Raw genomic sequence first — 18,671 nt, 5'->3', positions numbered from 1 at the left:
TGAGCGCTAGGTCTATCTAGACCTTCACAGAACTATTAGTTACCACAGAACTATTAGTTCACAGAAATACTAGTATATTAGTACGAGAAATTAATTATTTCTATACTCTCTCTTTGTACAAACAATGTAAGTTGAACAGAATAGATTAATCTAAAGCTAAACATTGAACTGAACTACTTTGGCTGCGCAGTACGAGGTTACTACATTTCAACAGAAGGCTTTCACTTTTTGACGGATTCTGACAACAATGATCCATTTGAGCACTTAAACAGGAGAGTGTAATAGACTCTAGTAGACGCATATAATTAGCTGTGATAGGAGATCATAGGCAGCAACAAGCAATCTCATCTGTTGAGGTAGCCTCATTTTAATGCCATATGCCAGAGCAGGGGCAATGTGTCAAATACAGAGATACGTTTGCTGTGGCTTTCATATCACCACACCTGACAGCTTTGAATCCGTTGTAGTTTTGCACTGCACGACAGACAAAGCTCTCTACATGTTTCCAATACGAGATCAAACTGATTAACATGTCCAACTATCGATCGGACCAAAAATGACTCTCGAATCAACAAGTGTGCTGATATATCGAATCGGAAATTCGTCGACTAAACCAAATTCAATACTATGGTGAGGTCCACGTAATAATGGCAGTGGAGAAAGATAGCAGAACAACGTTGCCGAACCTCTGTCTTGTCAATGCCTTCTATAGACGGTAGCTGATACAAGTTTATTAAGGCTGTGCAAAGGCTAAAAATAAACTTCCTACTCGTGATATTTTTTCAAAGTTTTTCGATTTGTATATCATCAAGCTATCAAAATGAAAAAGTTTTCTCGGGAAAACATTTTTTTTCCTAATATTAATTTTTGAGATATGAGCGACTGGAGTTTGAATTTTTGGGACAGAACATTTCAAATTCGGTAAGATATAAATCCATGAGATTTAGAGGATGGATTCCTTCTTCATGTTATTGTTGATCTACTAAAACAAAAATTTTCTGAAAATGTCAATTTTTAAGATAGTTATTCAATTTACTAAAAATAACCAAAAATAACTCAATTAAAGTTATTTTCGGTTATTTTTAGTAAATTGAATATCTTTTTCAAAATTTTATATTTTTAGAAAATTTTTGATTCACTAGATCAACAATACCTTGAAGAATCCATCCTCTGAATCTCAATGATTTATATTTTACCAAATTTGAAATGTTCTGTCCCAAAAATTCAAACTTCAGGCGCTCATATCTCAAATAGTAATGATCGGGAAAAAATCTTTTCCTGAGAAAACTTTTTCATTTTGATAGCTTGATGATATACAAATCGAAAACCTTTGAAAAATATCACGAGTAGATAGTTTATTTTTAGCCTTTGCACAGACTTAATGTAACTGTTCATCCTTGTTTAAAATAATCAATTATATTTTATTAAGCAAGAAATTATATTTTCCAATAATTTAATAATGAATTTCAATAAAATCAGATGAAATATTTTGTTATTTTGAATGAAAAAGACTAAGAAATTGTCAAAAAACCACTGATTTATTGATAATTAGAAAGAGACATGTTTATCAGAGATTGACAATGGTGTAATAACCGAAACCGGTCTTTCTAATTATCAATAAATCAGTGGTTTTTTGACAATTTCTTAGTCTTTTTCATTCAATATGAATAATTACCACAATATCAACTTCTCAACTACACAAAAAATTTTGTTATTTAATTATTAATTCTACATTGTTGAAAGACGATCTGGCAACAGAGCAAAGCGAGAAAGAAATAGCACTATCCGTTTTGTTTGAATGATAGACAAGGATAACAATACCATTGCTAATCAAACACTGCCATTACAACGTGGACCTCACTATAGCAAGTACTAGATAGAATAGTGTGAACCTCATTTCACTTCAATTTATTTCGGGAGTACATCAGTTTGTCAAAATTTCAGTTCCTCGGCAACTATTTTAACCAGTCCAAGAGATAAATGGAAAGATGAACACTTTAGTACGTCAAGTTTTCGATTCAGGTTGAAACCATGGAGAAAATATAGCATAAGAAGATATCGGTTGTTTATGTTCCAAATTTCAAGCCGATTTTTGTCAACTCAGACCGATTAGCCTACTGTCGATACCTGGCAAAAAACAAATAACACAATTGTCGTTACATTTAATGCAATCAAAGAGAAAATATAAGAAGATATCCCATGATGTAGTTCGTTTATTCCAAATATGAAGATAATTTTTTGTTAACTCAAGCCGATTACTGTCGACTACTATCTATTATTACTGTTTTGACTGGGTGTGAGTGTCAGAACGGCAAAGTGAGAGAGACTACCAGCTTCACATAGCCTCACGAAAAATATCTACCTGGACTATCGGCTAGAGTTAACAGTGAAATTTGCAACATAAACGCCCTATACCATGGCATATCTTGTCATATCTTATCATGTCAGAACGGTAAAGTAAGACTACCAGCGTCACATAGATTCATGAAAAAGAACTACCAAGACTATCGGCTTGATTTAACAATGAAATTTTGAACATAAACACCCTATACCATGGGATATCTTCTTATGCTATTTTTTATATATGCTGATATACAATCAGCTATACCGTTGCACTCTAGCTGGAGATTAGTGAGAACGGGTTAGGGAGGAGTTAGTTAAAGGTGAGGTTGGGGGTTACATTTCTGCTTTTTGAATGACAATGGCACATATGAATAAAACCAGAGGAAATGCTCATGAGCAAGAGCATGGAGCATAAGGTTTTGCTTATGAACATTAGGTAGAAGCAAAAGCATTTGCTCATTTCTATATTAATAAGCTTTACCTTATACACTCTTACCTTATGCACCTGAACTCTGGAGCAAATGCTCACGTATTTTAAAGATTTTTCATCAGCTGATTCGCCTTTGTGGCCTTACTTTGTTTTTATAGCTCACGTAAGCGCTAAATATGCAAGTTAGGAGACACCGCTTGTGTTTGCGTCGTCTGCTCTGTTTTCTATATTCATGAATATCGAGTTTAGGTTAGTTGAGTTTAGAATTTTGAAAATAATAGCGTGAAAAAATGTCATCTCTATAATAATAATCTTTAGCATATCTTATAATATCAATAGCCTTCTTATAATCGTCTAAACTCTCATCTTCTTAAATTCCTATTTCCTATTCTGTGATGGCTATCTTTATATTGGATAGGTAACTTTTGTATCATGGTTGAATCTAAAGAGAGTTCCATAGTTCTCAACTATTGGTTGTGATCGTATCTGGTATAGTTTCCTCTTCCTCACACGAATTAGTTGAGCCATTTTACTATGAGCAAAAGGTGATAAACTGCTTCAGACTACTCACATTTTTAGAAGCATTTCTTCAAAAGTTGAGCAAATGCTCTAGTTTATTCATACAATTTTGAGCAACAGCTTTTACTTTTGAGCAAATTCTCAAACTATTTTTTTGATGAGCATAAGCAAAAGGTTTTGCTCACGTTTATTCATAGAAAATGAAGCAAATGCTCCATATTTTAGAAGTATAAGCAAATGCTCAACTTTATTCATATGGCCCATTATGCTAATAGGGTTACATTTATGCTTTTGAATGACAATATGCTAATAGTGTTACATTTATGCTTTTTGGATGACAATATGCTAATATTATTCAAAATGTTGTATGATTATAGAACTGAATACGCTTATATGATACTCTATCCATTAGACTATCTGAAATCAACAGGAACTTGACGAACTGGAAACTTGACGTACTGAAGTTGCCTTCCCAGTATGATCCTCGATCAACTGAGAATCTTGATGAAGTGAATGTCACCTACTAGAGGGGGACACGTCATCACCCCAACAACTTATTGTCTGTGATCCATTTCAACAAAAATTCAGGAAACAACCAGCAAAAAAACTGATAATAAGATGCCGACGTTACTAGTGTGACTAGCTTTCAAAAGCCTTGTTTTGAAACCACGCATTTTCTTTTCATCAAATTAAATTGCATCTAGAACGTGAAAATTTGATCCCCAATATTTGAATTTAGCCTTCAGTAGTCAATTTTAGCACTCGTAATTTTAGAATTCGTAAGAGCAATGACAAAATCAAATTCCCTAAGTCTCGCAAATCAGAATCTCTCAACTACTTTTAAAACGATTCTAACGTACTCAAATAATATGTACAATGCGTTTTCCTATATACCGTGTGAATCCTTATCTGATCATCCGAATCTGCATTCATGAGAAAATTATTCTTCATCAGAAGATGGCGGCGATACCTCAAGTTTTATAACTTTGTAAAAATTATTACAAACTCAATAGGTAGTGAGATTTTTCAAACTCAATTCCCAGATTTTTTTCTGGATATCATCCACATGATTATTGTGTTGTTAATGATCTATTCAATCCAATATTCTTTATCAATCCATGACCATTTTATGCTGAATAGATTTCATCATACAAAAATCTAGACAGGATTTTAACCCAGCAATATATCAATGAGGTTGATAGCATCTAATCTAACTCAGCTATTATGACAGACCACTAACCGTTAAATGTACTAAAATTAATTAAAATGATTAACAAAAATTTCAGTTCAACTATTTTATACAATTCATATCAAAAACTGTCATTATATTCATTCATAACTTTCAAAGAAAGATAGCGTAATTTATATTTTATGAAATTTTCGATGACTTATTTTCCGAGAGTTATTAATCATATGACAACCAAACTATAAAACCCACTCCAGTACATGAATTTCCTTAGTGGAGTAGGTCAATTTCCTTATATTAACAGTCAGCAAAAAATCACATACCGCAGTTTGTATTCTGTTTCTCAGAAAGACGTGACATAAGTAATTTTCATCAGTAAATTTATTAGAAATTATAGAGTAAATGGCTCGTTATACTCGCGAAAATATATTTTTCATCATTGAATTCATTAGAAATTATAGGGTAAACGGCTCGTGTTATACTCGCGAGAATTTATGTGATAAAAAACATTGTAATAGAAGATATCTCAAATCAAATCAATTTATTTTTTCCACATTGCATTACAAAAAAAATCTGGTTGTGGTACACTCACACAGCTTTCCTTGCTCATTGAACTGGGAGCCTCATTCTTAAACGACAATAATTTAGAGAGATAACATAATGACGATTGGCGGCAACATAATTATTTGAAACTACGATCAGACTACTGTATATGTGTGTATATAATTGTTTTCAGAGTACTTTTTCCTTTGTGTAAATTGTGAAATCCGATGATTTTTTAAAAGTCGTCAAAACAGCTGTTCTACAGATGAAATATCTCGACTATGTGTTATTTTTATAGACTGCTCTACCTACCTACCTCATGCACAAGAAGGAGGTTACAAAGTCCATTTCTCAAGGATGGGGTGAACCCCCCATTAGTTTCCCAGAAAGGAGACTCATGCCAGTTGATGGAGCTGATAAATAACTATACAGAGTATGAATTTGAAATAAATCAGTCGAGAAATGTTTGAGAAAATCGTGAAAAACATGGTTTTTCAGTAATTATCCGCCATTTTTCTCGAGAATATTACGCAGCTCCTGCTATTTTCCTAGAAATGAGACTCATGTCAGTTGATAGGACTTATGAATAGCTAGCTATCCATGGTATAAATTTGAAGAAAATCGTTAGAGCCGTTTTCGAGAAAACCGTGAAAAACATGATTTTTTAGTAATTATCCGCCATTTTCTCGAGAATATTACGCAGCTCCTGCAATTTTCCCAGAAATGAGACTCATGTCAGTTGATAGGGTTTATAAATAGCTATCCATGGTATAAATTTAAAGAAAATCGTTAGAGCCGTTTTTGAGAAAATCGTGAAAAACATAGTTTTTTAGTAATTATCCGCCATTTTTTCCGCCATCTTGAATTGAATTTTATTGAATTTCTTATTGTCGGGTCTTCATGGTATAAGGACCTTAAGTTTAAAATTTCAAGTCAATCGGTTGATTAGGAATGGAGTTATCATGTTCACAGACATACACACATACACACACACACACACACACACACACACACACACACACACACACACACAGGAAAGTAAAAATGTTAAATTTCAAGTTTTTAAAAATTAATAAATAGGCTAATTCTGAAAAATATGAGCATAATGCAATTTAAGAGCAAAAATACTTGACCACTTATCTAAACTTTACCCTTCAACTAACTTCTTACTAATCCCTAACGAGTGTGCAACGGTATAGCTGACTGTGTATCAGCCTGAAATGGAAACTTGATGCCGTAGAAACGTGACATACTAGATGGTTTGACTTCCTATTTATTTCAGTATCTCAAGGACTTGTCAAAATAGGTACTTGACAAAATGAAAATTCGACGAACTGATGTTCGACTTACTCAAGTTCTCAAGAGCTCAATTCTACAGATAATCGCGCTTCACAATATACATTCACATAATATAGGCTACATATCCCATCCTACAACCATAATAGGCCTAATAATTATACCCTCACTGGTCGAGGGTACAACACGACCAGAGGAGTTTATTCAAAATATAGACATGATTATCATCATTATTATCATCATCATCATCAATCAAATTAACCAATTACTGTGCACTGCAGTAAGCTGTAAAATAGTTTCAGATAATACTTTGAAATAAGACTGTAAAACTTACACTAGCAATTTCATAGAATAGATACAGTAAAAATAGCATTAACAGCATAAATAAAATAGCATAACATAGCCCATCATCATCATCATCTTCTTACAAGGATTAGGCTCTATTGGCCTGTACCGGCATCCATTTCTTCCTTGGTCTTCCTATGCCTCGCTTTCCTTCGGGTTTGTACTACCATGCTAATATTGGGAGCCTGTTGGATGGCATTCTGAATAAATGAGTAGACCAATTTTCCCGATATTTCTTCAGAATATCCAATAGCGGTTCTACATTCAATTCAGCTCTTATGTTGTCATTCCTTATTTTATCCAGTCTACTACAACCTTTGACCGCTCGTAAAAATCTCATTTCAGCAGCTTGTATACGAGATTCAGTTTGTCTGTTTAAGATCCATGCCTCACCACCGTATGTTATTAATGGTATCGCCATTGTTTTGTAAAACTTCAGCTGGGTATCTTGTCTCGTTCGCCTTCCTATAGCTCGTCTTATAGTGCCACAGACCGCACTGAATCTCGCCACTTTTTCACCAACATCTTCATCCTTATCGAATGAAATGCGGCATCCCAAGTAGCTGAAGTCTCTCACTCGATCTAATGCTTGATTGTCTATCACGATTTTTGATCTGACTGGCCACTTTCCCCTGAATGCCATTATCTTGGATTTTTGAGGTGAGATTTTCATGTCAAAGTCCAACCCAATTTCGTTTAATTTGAAAATAGCATATTGTAGTTTATCTTCAGTGTTGAAAATGATCACAGTGTCGTCAGCATATAGTAAAGAATTCATAAAAACATTATTGCAGAGCTCTATCCCTGCGTCAACATATCGATTCCAAATTTCCAGAATCTCGTCAGTGTATATATTGAAGAGAGTAGGCGACATTGGGCACCCTTGTCTTACACCTTTATTTATTTTGATTTTTCCCGTTTTTCTAACATAATTCATAGTACATTAAATTAATACCGTGGTCAAATCCCCCACGCCTTCATTTTTGACACAACAAGTTTTAATAGAAAATAGTATAGCTTTAAAATAGAAAGAGTTTTGCGGTATGAACTTACCTTCATTTATAACCAAAACCAGGAAGAGAGTAGTTCAATTAGGCCGTTAACTTGTTTCCAAATCCATCTGTGAAAAAATAAACTATAGTTAAAAACAATTTCTAATGAAAACTGTAATATTTCTATTGAATTCTTCTCAGATATAACAATGAACTAAATGATTTGAATTTAGGAGTGTTTACAATGGTTTTATCAGTGGTATCCTAAATCATTAAGAGACAATATTCCGAAAGTGATGGTAATGAACAAAACTCCAAAAAACCCGACAAGTCTAACCACTGGATGAAAGGAAGATGCAATGAAATCGTACTAAAATCAAGTAGTACACATTAAAATTAATCATTTTCGTTTAAAGTCGGTATCATTAAATTAAAATACCTGAAATGACATTTTAAAAATTGATAACTAACCATCCTGGACTTCATTCATGCTTCAGTTAGAACCACACGTATAGTTTAGACGTACTTGTACCGGTATAAATAATATTGAAAAGTTATTTCAGAATTAATTCATTGAAATTACTTATCTTTAAATAGGATTCTATTTTTCTATTATTTTCAAAAGAAATTGGAATAAAACAGGCCTACCTACCAAATAACTTAATTTCTGTTGTTTTGAAATTAAGATTTGTATATCACAGCTTTTTAAATTAGCCGCCATTTCAGGTTTGTATAAAAATAAAATCTGATCTCAGTTATGGAAGCAAATTTTTGAATCAAATTATGAAAAAATACATATTCTTGATTTATTTGACATTGAATTGATTATTTTATCAAGGAAATAATAATTGTTATTAGATCAAATTTAATGGGATGAATTGAGTAACAACTGTGTAGAATGGAATAGAATAGAATAGAATAGAATAGAATGGATTTTTATTCCTTTAAGTATAAAAACTATACAATCGGAAACGTCATAATCTTATATGAATTACAATGATAATCTTACAATGATAATAAATCTAACAGACATTCAATAATAATCACATAATAGGCAATCAAAATATACAAGTCATGAAAGTTTATATAATAGTTCACACTTATTTAAGATTTACTCTAAATTCAAATTTAATCAGAAGTAGCTACTAATAGTTACATTGCTCATGTTGAGGAATTCAGTCAATGAGTAAAGCGGATTTTCTGTCAAAAGTGTTCTCATTTGACGTTTAAACTGAGCAACAGATATTTCTCTTACAAAAAACGGAAGCTTATTGAATATTTTTATAGAAATTACTCTTGAACTGATCTGAGTTCTCCTCAGCCTGGCATATGGTACTTCAATACACTGTCTGTACCTTGTATTATGCTGGTGAAAATTCTCCCTACGTAGGAAAGAGTCAAAATTCATTTTCACTTCCATAGCTAGTAAAAATACAAATAAGCTATAAATTGTCATTATTTTCTGTTCTACAAAAATTGGCCTACAAGGTTCTAAGTAGTCTGCATTACCAACAATTCTCAAAGCCTTCTTCTGAAGGAGCAAGATTTTTTGTACATCAGTAGCACAACCCCACAATGATAAACCATATGCAAATGTACCTTGAAAGAAGGCAAAATAGGTCATTTTGAGGTAATGTTGAGGTACATATTCTTTCAATCTGCGTAAAAGATATAACACTCGGCTCAGCTTGGAACAAACGTGATCAATATGTGCGCCCCATGTCAATCCTTGATCTAGATATATCCCCAAAATCTTCACACATTTTAAATTATCTTTATCAATTTACCTCAACCCCAGAATTATTTGTTGCGTTTTATTGCTATTGAGAAGTAGATTATTTGCCCTGAACCATATGCTCATTTCATCCTGACAGTTGGACATTTTTTCTTTTAGAGCAAGGATATCAGTATCTACAGAAAACATAGATGTGTCGTCAGCATAACAAACTACTTTAGATTTAGTACAATAATCAATATCATTCATCATTATCAGAAATAGCAAGGGTCCTAGTATTGATCCTTGTGGTACACCATGACGTACAATGCAACACTTGGAGAATTCGTTATTAACATTTACAGTCTGCCTACGATCACTCAGGTACGATTGCAACAGTTTAAGAGCTTTCCCTTGCACACCAAAATAATACAATTTTTTCAATAAAATTTCATGTTGGACAACATCGAACGCTCGACTCAGGTCATACAGGACTAAACCTGCATAGTTCTTTGAATTGAAGCAGTCTAATATGTCGTCTACAATCGAGCCAACTGCATCTATGGTTGATCTACCCGCTCTGAAACCGAACTGTGCAGTGGTAAGCAGGCCGTTGCTCTCAAAGTATTCATAGAGTTGAATGGAAATGATATATTCATAAATTTTACCGAATATTGGTGGAACAGATATGGGTCTGAAGTTCTCAGGTTGTTTCTTGCAACCTTTTTTGTATATAGGAATAGTTCTAGAATGTTTCAGAATTTTTGGAAAAACTGCTTCATTTATGCAAGAATTAAAACAAACTGTTAATGGTGCAACGATTGGTTGAATTACTTCTTTTACCAGTGAGCTGGTCAAGTCATATATATCTTTACTATTTGAGGATTTCATTTTTGTGACAATACCTAGAACCTGCACAACCGAGACCTCTTTCATTTCAAATCTACAATCAGTTCCTGGAGAGAGAGAGATAGTAAATCCTCTGCTAGAACATCCGTTGAGTCAATACTCCTGTGAATTTGTTCTACTGATTTGAGAAAGTATTGATTGAATGTATCAGGAGAGATAGATGTACTAACATCAGGAGGTGGATTAGAGCATTTCCGAATAATTTTCCATGCAGCTGAGCACTTATTATTCGCTGATTCAATACGCCGGACATTTGAGTTAAGCTTGAATGATTTAAGTTCTAATTTATATAGTTTCTTTAAATTGATATAAGTGCGTTTTTCATTTTCTGACCTACTACTTTTGTATTGATCATAAGCAATCAGTACTGTATTCCTTAAACCATTCAAAGCAGGTGAGAGTTGATTCTACTTTTTAACTCTATCAGAGGAAGGCTTTTTAGTTTTTATAGGGCAGAAAATTTCAAATAGCTTATGGAATTCATCAAAAAATAATTGAAAATTATTCTCAGCCCTTTCGTGTATTAGAATGCTCGGCCAGTGGATGGTACATAGTTGAGACAATAATTGATTGGTTCCTATAGCAGTTATTGGTCTGAAACTATAAGATTTTTCATCTTTTGAATTAGTATTCCCACTTATATTCGTATTGGATCTCACTCTGAAAGATATGGCATCGTGATCGCCCAAAACCACCGGCTCAACAGCCACCTTCAACAAACCGGGGCGCAGGTCAGTTGCAACATTGTCCAAGCAAGAATTCATTCTTGTTGTCTCAAAGTTGGTCAGATACAGATTATGAGATTTGAGAAAATTTACCAACTCGGATTTTTTAGGATCAATAGACAGTATGTTTATATTATAATCACCTCCTATAATAAAATGATAATCCTGCGTGTATTTAGTTAAAGATATAATAAGTCTATCCAATGCATCAAGGAAAAGGTTGAAGTCTCCCCTAGGTGATCTGTAGAGTGTTATGATGATAATTTTTAATTTCTTACTCCTAATAGCAACAAATTCATGGTGAATTTCATTACTATAAGCTGATACATCAATTACTTTGAAATCATTAACAAATTTGTCTGAAATGAAAATAACAACACCTCCATTCTTGAATTTAACTCTGCAAAAGGCAGAGGTCATCACAAAACCATCTATATTGACCAGTTCCAAATGATTCTCTTTCAACCAATGCTCAGTTAAGCAGAGAATATCATAATTATTATCATTAATACTATTCATTACATTTATTTCATTTACACTTTGTGTACACTCCATTGTGTACACTCAGTGGCAAAATGGAGAGACTTGGCAACGTTTTTCTCCTGTCTTTCTTCACTGCCATTATAACGTGGACCTCACTATAGTACGGCCGTGAACTAATATTGGATGTTACTCAGATGTGCGAGTCGACTTACACCACAGACAAAAAATAACATATGCTTTAATTTATGCTATTATTCATCTATGGTGATACAGTATTGTATAGGTGTATTAGAGAATAGCTATGCATTATTGGGACCTATAGTGAGGTCCACGTTATAATGGCAGTGAATGACAGGAGAAAAACGTTGCCAAGTCTCTCCATTTTGCCACTGACTGTACACAGCTGTTACTCAATTCATCCCATTAAATTTGACCTAATAACAATTATCATTTCCTTGATAAAATAATCAATTTGATGTCAAATTAATAAAGAAAATATATTTTTTCATAATTTGATTCAAAAATTTGCTTTCATAACTGAGATCAGATTTTTATTTTTATACAAACCTGGAATAGCGGCTAATTTAAAAAGCTGTGATACAACAGTCTGAATTTCAAAACAACAGAAATTGAGTTATTTGGTAGGTATTCTATTCCAATTTCCTTTAAAAATAATAGAAAAATAGAAATCCTATTTAGAAATAAGTAATTTCAATTGATTAATTCTGAAATAACTTTTCAATATTATCAATACCGGTACGAGTAGGTCTAACCTAAACGTGTAGGCTAACTGAAGCATGGATGAAGTCTAGGATGGTTAGTTATCAACTTTTAAAATGTCATTTCAGGTATTTTAATTTTTGTTTCTCATACGGTAATGTTTAAAAAGTATTCCATTGTTTCAAAAATACATTTTATAACAATAATTATACGACTTGTGCACTCAAGTATTTTGATAAAATGAAGAAAAAAAATGGCGGCTGAGAATTTTTTGTACAGTCACTGTCAAAAGTAAATATAAAATAATCTAGAGAGAGAGATAATGCTATCTGTTTTGTTGTATGATAGAAAAGGACAGCAACAGTATTGTCAATCGTACACTGCCATTATAATGTGGACATCACTCTAGTTGTAACAACGATATCTAGATAGTACTTGCAAGTGGTGAATTCCGTGTTACTCTATAGTGATATCCACGTTATAATGGCAGTGGTGAAAGATAGGAGGACAGCGTTGCCGATTCTCTGCCTTGCTACTGCATCCTATAGAAGATAGCTGATACCGGTGTATCTGATGTTATATTAACTGTTCATTATTGTTTGAAATAACCAATTATATTTTATTCGTCAATATGTTTTGATAATTCAATAATAAATTACCATAATTGAGATTAATTATTTTATACTAGCAGGTAACCCGTGCTCCGCAAGGTTCAAATTAAGAACTTGACAAACTGAAAACTTGACGTACTGAAATCTTGAAGAATTTAAAATAGGCCTATAACTATTCTCGATAAATTAAGAATCTTAATGCAAAATTTCAAGTAAATCAGTTGGATAGTTGAGACGTGATGATGCGTGATTCGTGAATTTCCTATCCCCTACGTGTATAAGCCAATTCTTTCCTTTATTATTCATTCTTTATTGATTCATACAGTAAGTACATCACGGAGACAAAAATCAAGGTAACCTTGTGCTATTCCTCTCCCAAATTTAGATAAGATTACACATAGTCCGAAATAGGTATTTTCAATTCAAAAATTTATTTATTTCGCACAACATAATATTATGACAAAACATTGTACCGGCTAAAAATACTACTGAAAATCCACTTAATCTGAAAATCGTCATTGGAAGTAGTTATTCAAAAAAAAATTCTCTTGAAAAATGAAATGTTTTTGAAAAAGTGCATTTTTATCGGTTAAAATTAAGTTTTAGGTGGAAATATGTAATAACAAACTTTGTAGGATAGTTTATTGTGATTCGATTCGCGTTTAATAGAGGTCTCTATCATGAATGGTAACCATTCTATGGCAGTTTTAATGAACGCTGGATCCGCCATTCTGAATCAGCCATTACGCAGCCATTGTCGCGACCCCCAAAAGCGCATAAAGTGGTTCGGATAAAACAGCTCATCTGTCCGATATTTAAACATTATTTATGCTAGCACCGCTAGCACTACCTACAGGAGAATTTTTCTATTTACAGCAGAAAGGTAACATGTCCAGGACATGTTCCCTATCGGCAGTAAGTGGTCAATATCACATGTTGCTATTAAGGCTTTATTGACTGTGTAGAACAGTGGTCGCCAAACAGTCGATCGCGAGCTACCGGTAGCTCGTGGGGTAGTTTTTGGTAGCTCACAGAAATGCTTGGGTTGTCAACCATGCATTGAGAAACATGACTACAAAATTTTGTATTTCTCAAAGATATGAAGTTGAATGATTTAAATTTGCAGCTTCAAGGGAAAGATAAGGACATCGGTGGAATGATTTGAACTGTAAAATCGTTTTCCAAGGAGCTTGAGATGTGGGAAAAGAATGTCGTCCAGTTTGAATATAAACACTTTTCCAGTCTGAAGGAAATCAATGACGAGAAAAATCCTTCACAGCACCTCAGCAATAACCAATAATACGTTACAGTTCAGACTTGAGACAACAGTTTGATCAACGATTTCAAGATTTTAAAAGCATATCGAATATGGTACAATTCGTCAACTCTCCTTTTGTAGAGATCGATGCAGAAGTATTGCAGCTTGTGTTGTAAAAACTTTTGGTGGAGATCAGGGTTCAGTTGAAATGGAATTTGTGGATTTTTGAAATGATCTTGTCTCTCAGATCACTTTCTACAACTGGAAATATTTGGCCTCAAATCCCCAAAGAAAAATATCCAATTATTATTCAAGTTGTATTGAAGTTGAAAGCTATGCTCAGCTCTACCTACTTGTGTGAATCATCTTTTTCAAGTATAAAATTCATAAAAAATCCATATAGGAACATTTTTTGGACAACTGCATCAGAATGGCGGCTACAACGTACACTCCAAACATCAAGAAAATACTTGATCGCCAAAAAGAGTTCCTCTGCTCTCATTGAAATGTACATTTCAACTTTTGTTATACTTTTTGCTATGGTTTGCTATGAGATAATTAGATTTCAACACTAGAAATGTATCTTTATAGGGAATAAAATATACTTTCTTTATTCTAATATTCCTTGGTAGCTCACTAGAAGATTTATAAATGCTATTCTAGCTCACAGGCTCATAAGTTTGGCGACCACTGGTGTAGAAGTTCCATTTCTACAGTAAACGATACATCTATCCATGTAAACTTAATTCAGCTAATAAAAAGAAAAATGAAAATTTTGGACAAGTGTCCCTTCTGCGGTTAGCAATTCACTTATTTTAACATTATTTGTTTTGCTTTAGGGGACAAAAGCATAAAGCGAAATGAAGATGGGCACACCTAGGAATAGGTTATTATATTATAGACGATTCTACATTGTTAAAAAACCGATCTGGCAACGTTGCGAAGCTAGTAAAGGATAGCGCTATCTGATTTATGGAGTGATAGACAAGAATAGCAACACCAATTTCAATCAAATACTGTCATAACGTGGACCTCACTATAGCGTGAGCAGCCGCAATCACATGAAAAATACATACAATCATAATCAATCTCAGTGGCCGTGGAAAATTATTCAATTGGAAGACTTGAATAAAGAATGGATGTCTATCACTACTGTACTTGTCAATGAGAAGCAATTACTGACTCATTTGATTCAATCTTGATAAAGCACTGTCTCTGCATAAACTGCCCGTCAATTGAGAACCATCAGATACGCAAATGAAGGATGGGCAACTGTAAATCTGCTAGAAATTGGTCAATTTCCTTAACGCACTCTGTAACATGCTATTCAAGCATCGGGCCAAACGGAAACCAGCCTGTAATTATTATCGACTGTGATTTGAAATCAATGTAGAGTGAAACCTAGTCACCACGAAAGCAATCATCATCATTATTATGAATACTTGATTTACACGTTACCGTAAAATAGTAAATTTGTGTCATAAACTCTATTTTCAAAAAATTTAAATTGTTATCAAACAAATTAAATGAATAGATTTACATTTTACAAGCTATACCCATGATCTCGAGAACTCAATCTAATGAGGGTTAAGTGTAAGGGAAAGGGCCGGCTGAGCCCTAACTTCGCCCTCCTAGGATTTAAATAAAGGCAGGTATTAATTCAATTTAATTCTTCTTTAGAATAGAATCTTTATTGCAGCAATATCTGAGGTCTTCAGATACAAGTGTCAAATATATACAACATGATACAAAATACAAATATATTACATCAGTAAGTTACACTATCAGTACCCTATGATAACATGTCACCTGATTTTCAACTTATAACCGAATATTCCTAGCTAATGTATAAAAATCTTCAATCTTGTTTAAAGGGTTAGCTGCTAAGAAACGTTTCATATGATTTTTAAAAGTTACATTCTCCATATTTATAAGATCTTCAGGAAGTGAATTAAACAATTTTATTGATAAAAATAGAAATGTTTTTTTGTGTACTAGAATAAGTATACCGATAAGTAGTCAAATTACCCCTATTAGTTACCACAAAACCCGTTTATGTCTTCACTGACTAGGCTATGATGGTCTTTGTCGCAGATGAAATTAATTTATGCAAAAAATTATCAAATCTCAAATCTAAGCCAAAATTTAAGTTTTCACTGGATAACCTGATAAAAACTATCAACACACCCAACATGTTATTTCACGTGTCATTGACTTATTAAAATTAATTTAAAATCAAAGTGAAAATGAAAGTTTTTCTTTCAATGATTCTATCCACTTATAACTGTAAATTCTATCCAATTCTGTTGTGATATCTTTATATTGAAAAATACCCACTTATAGATGGAAATCTTGTCAGGCATTTTTATGAGTAAATCAAATACCAAAACTTGTCACTAATAATGACATTCAACAATTTACTGGTTCATTCATTGATAAGACACAATTGATGAAGCGGTAAAATTTTTAATTGATTTCCACAATAATATGTTTTGGAAAGGTCCACAAAATATGTCATAAAATTATTGATTCTGATAGTTGGCTTCCTGAACTGTCTTCTTCTAATGTTCTTATTCAAAACATTGCAGTCAGACAAGTTTAGTTGAAATGGAGAGTACATCTTTCAATCATAAATAAAGTTTGACTCCTTTAACAATTTCTCTCTTTCACTTGACCTTTTTATCTAGAAAACTGTGACAAAATTTCTTAGTTCCTTGATTTAGAACAATATTTTTATTCGAGTCATGAGTTTGAGTCAAGTTCAGGTTATCGAAAAAAATGTATTTATTATTTTTGAAAGAATAAGCCGTTGATGTTGTCATCCATTTCTACTACATCTCTTTCAATACAATCGAATTATTTATGTTACAAATGAAACTGATGTTGACTTGTAGTATTTTTCTTTCAAATTTAATTGATACCAAAATTCAAAATAAGGCTAGCTTTCACACACAATTTCTAAACAATTTTAGTCCAAAATAAACATAAAACTCTTAAATTATGAATTTATAAATTGGGGATATTTCACTCGAATATTACTGAAAATTTTAGTCCAAAATAAATTTGCAAGTTTGAATTTATATGGGTTAAATAAATTAATTAATTGGGGATATTCTACTCAATTATTACTTGAAACGAGAAAAAAATTAATACCATCACAAACTTCTACAATTTTTTTTTCACTTTTTGTGTAGTTGAGAAGTTGATATTGTGGTAATTATTCATATTGAATGAAAAAGACTAAGAAATTGTCAAAAAACCACTGATTTATTGATAATTGGAAAGACCGGTTTCGGTTATTACACCATTGTCAATCTCTGATAAACATTGTTAATCTCTAGTTTATCAGATTGACAATGGTGTAATAACCGAAACCGGTCTTTCTAATTATCAATAAATCAGTGGTTTTTTGACAATTTCTTAGTCTTTTTCATTCAAAATAACAAAATATTTCATCTGATTTATTGAAATTCATTATTAAATTATTGGAAATATAATTTCTTGCTTAATAAAATATAATTGATTATTTTAAACAAGGAAGGAAAGTTACATTAAGGCTGTGCAAAGGCTAAAAATACTAAAGCTCATAACAAATGTATACTACCATAGAGAAACAATAGCTTGAGTAGATATCCCATGGTATAGGGCGTTTATGTCGCAACTTTTACTGTTATCTCAAGCCGATAGTCCACGTATTTCTTTCCCAAAAAGGTGTATGACGCTGGTAGTCTCTCATATTGTGCCGTTCATACACTCTCACCCCAACAAAACCTACAGTAAAAATCTACAATAATCGATAGTAATCGACTTGAGATAACAGTAAAAGTTGCGACATAAACGCCCTATGATCTACAGTGAGGTCCACGTTATAATGGCAGTGGATAAAGATAGAAGAATAGCGATGCCGATTCTCTGCATTAATTATATTTCTACACTTTAAAAAACATAATTGGCATCGTTGCGGACCTAGAAAAGGATAGTACCAATTAGTAGAATTTCTACATTGTTGATAAACGATGTGGCAAAATAGCAATGCGTGAAAGAGATAGCGCCATCTGCTTTGTCGAATAATAGACAAGGATAGCAAAACCAAAGTTGATCAAATACTGTCATTATAACGTGGACCTCACTATACTCAAGCTATTGTTTCTCTACGATACTAGATACTTTGATATTGTAGAAACCAATCTGAAAAATTCAAACAATACTAAAGCTCAGCTGTCTTGAATAGCAATTGGTGAAACATGTAAGCCTACAAATGAATCTATATACACAGAAATCTCTATAAATGAAATCGATAACCATACAGGAATCTATAAATGTGTGTTGACTGAGGAGAGTTTTGATGTAATGTTCAGGCATACATAATTAGTTTTCACAGAACATGACGTCAAAACGGTCCGGTAAAGCCGATAGTGAGTACGCAACTATTCCAGTCAAACCCTTCATCTACACACCGCATCACAGAGAAGCAGGGGGTTTTCGTTTAGTAAAGAGGTAGAGGTCGAGATTGCGGGAGCAGTACCTCTTGGTGATACAAGAGCGTTTGTTATGTTGTTCGATGCTTGGACCTATTTCATTTTTAATCTATATAATA

General features: G+C 33.0%; 1 protein-coding gene across 6 annotated transcripts in view; it reads right to left on the bottom strand.

The window, feature by feature from the left end:
- Nucleotides 1–18,671, bottom strand: part of LOC111052909 (catenin delta-2) — a gene marked incomplete at its 3' end in the record, with an annotated part of 143,475 nt that overhangs the window by 117,947 nt on the left and 6,857 nt on the right. For all 6 annotated transcript variants that reach the window (XM_039442891.1, XM_039442894.1, XM_039442895.1 and 3 more), the window contains 1 exon segment: nucleotides 7,716–7,782.

Source organism: Nilaparvata lugens, chromosome X (genome assembly GCF_014356525.2).
Source record: "Nilaparvata lugens isolate BPH chromosome X, ASM1435652v1, whole genome shotgun sequence".
Classification (NCBI taxonomy): Eukaryota; Metazoa; Arthropoda; class Insecta; order Hemiptera; family Delphacidae; genus Nilaparvata; species Nilaparvata lugens.
This window is presented reverse-complemented; position numbering and strand designations above follow the sequence as displayed.